The sequence below is a fragment of the Octodon degus genome, unplaced genomic scaffold (genome assembly GCF_000260255.1).
Source record: "Octodon degus isolate 3935 unplaced genomic scaffold, OctDeg1.0 scaffold00005, whole genome shotgun sequence".
Taxonomy (NCBI): domain Eukaryota; kingdom Metazoa; phylum Chordata; class Mammalia; order Rodentia; family Octodontidae; genus Octodon; species Octodon degus.
The window spans coordinates 13013041-13015248 of NW_004524581.1; the positions used below are offsets into that span (position 1 = coordinate 13013041).

Sequence of the window (2208 nt, forward strand, 5' to 3'; positions counted from 1 at the left end):
CAGTGGATGGCAGCAGAGGGCTACTCAGAGGCAGTATGCTGCTGGCACAGTTTAAAGGAAGGAGATTCTTTTTTAATCACTTTGTGGGTGGTTTCTCTTGCTATGCAAAAGCTTTTTTTTTTTAAATGTGTGTGTGTGGCCAGCTCAGCCCATCAGGGGGCGGGGCTGGCTGGTCCCTGTGCTTTGCTAAGCTTGTTCTAAGTAGGTGCTTTAGACCACTGAGCCATCTCACCAGCCCTGCTGGCACAGTTTAGTCCTGCTGGTGGAGTAATTTGTATGTAGTTTATGTTGCACATAATACTAAGATTTACTATAGGAAAAAAAAAAAGATTTACCATAGGAAAGATGTAAAACATTACAAAAAGTACATGTTCATATTTTGGCACTGGTTTAGGCCTGAAATCCTAGCTACTTGGGAGGCTGAGGCAGGGGGATTGTAAATTCACATCCAACATTGGAAACTCTGTGGGATCCTGTCTCAAAATATTTTTTACAAGTGCTGGGGATGGCTGGGTGTGGTGGTGCACGTCTAATCCTGGGACTCAGGAGGCTGAGGCAGGAAGATTGCTGTGAGTTTGTGGGTAGCCTGGAATATATAGTGAAACCTTGTCTCAAACAAATCAAATTAAATCACATCACACCAAAATAAAACAACACAATTACTAGGAATGTGACTCAGTGGTAGAGCCAGGAGCTAGCAAGTCAGTTATTTTAGCACATTGGGTGGACTGTGTGATATCTTTATGTTTGTGGCTTACTTCCTACTATTTGAGCTAGTACTGGATTTACTGGATTTTTTTTACCTTCATAGCAGAGCCTTGTCCTAGCCAGTTACCTTGAGTTGCTGCTTAAGATTTCTTTTGTCCCAGAGAAAGGCAGGGCGCATCACTGTGCTGTGGTTCCATAATCTGCACCCCCATTTTGTTATTTCAGCTGGAAGGAGATGTGGTTACAAGATTACTGGCAAGGTCTGTACCAAGGGGAAGCCCTGACTGCCATGATCCACAACAATGAAACACGGCAGAGTAAATTTTGGGATTACCTACATGAGATCTTCATGAAAAGGAACCAAAATCTCTAGCCTCTACCTTGGAAGACCTAAGGAGATCTTACTCCACCACGGCACATAAGGAGCATGAACTGCACAAGCCTTTAATAAACATTGTTTTATCGTGGATGCAGTTATATCCACTCATGGTTCATCTTATTGATGTGTATAGTGAAGTCTCAGCCTGTGATGAAAGAGCTTCTCCTCCAGGAGAGGGAAGCATCCAGGCCTTGTTCTCTGGAAAACAGAAGCCTGAGACATTCTTGACTTAAGGTGCTGGCTCACATTTCTAGCTATTTTATCCTCTCAGTTATGGGGTAAGATGGGCCACAGTAACAGTGTAAAACTTCTGTTTTGCTCCCTAAACCCTCTGTTATTCAGTAGTTTCCCCAATACTCTATTCCTCAACTTTATGAACTGTTATATTGGTGGAAAAGCACAATTGTTGGTGGGTTTTACTCTGGTTTTGATTTTAAGATAAGATCTGAGTATGTTGCCCAGGTTGGCCTTGGTGATCCTCCCACCTCATTCTCTACATATGTATAGCTGGGACTACAGGTGTACACCACTGCACTTGGCTCATGGACTTCTGCTTTTTATATTTTAATTCACTTTTGTGTCAGTTCTTTTATTTTTTTAAGACAGCATCTTTCTAGGTAGTTTAGATGGGTTTGAACTCACTATGTAGTCCATGCTGACCTTGAACTTGTATCAATTTTCCTGCCTTAGTCTTCCAAATCCTGAGATTACAGGCATGCACCAGCAGGCCCAGCTAACTTTTTTTTTTTTTTTTGAGACGGTCTTGCTAAGCAGTTCAGGCTGGCCTTGAACACATGGCAATCCTCTTACCTCAGCCTAGGTAAGGCTAGGAGTCCTAGGAGTTTAGGTAGGTGCCACTAACCCTGGCCACGACATTTTTATTTTTTTAACACTTTTTAAAATGGGTTTTGCTTTTTGGTTTTAGGCCTTTTCCCCCAATTTCAGATGGAAATGTACAACTCTCGCAATCATTCTTACTGCTAGTTTGCTTCTTCTTTAGGTTACACCTGAATTTCTTCCCATCTCATGAAGGGGTTTGACAGCTAATATATGTCATATCAATTTAATGTATTGCCCTATCTTGTTTTAGATCAAAGATGAAGACTAAGCTAGAAATTATG

The 2208-nt window shown here is 41.8% G+C and overlaps 1 protein-coding gene across 2 annotated transcripts in view; it reads left to right on the forward strand.

Annotated features, from left to right (window-relative positions):
* Positions 1 to 2208, forward strand: part of Sec24c (SEC24 homolog C, COPII coat complex component) — a 33205-nt gene that overhangs the window by 23266 nt on the left and 7731 nt on the right. The gene's annotated exons all lie outside the window — the stretch shown is intronic.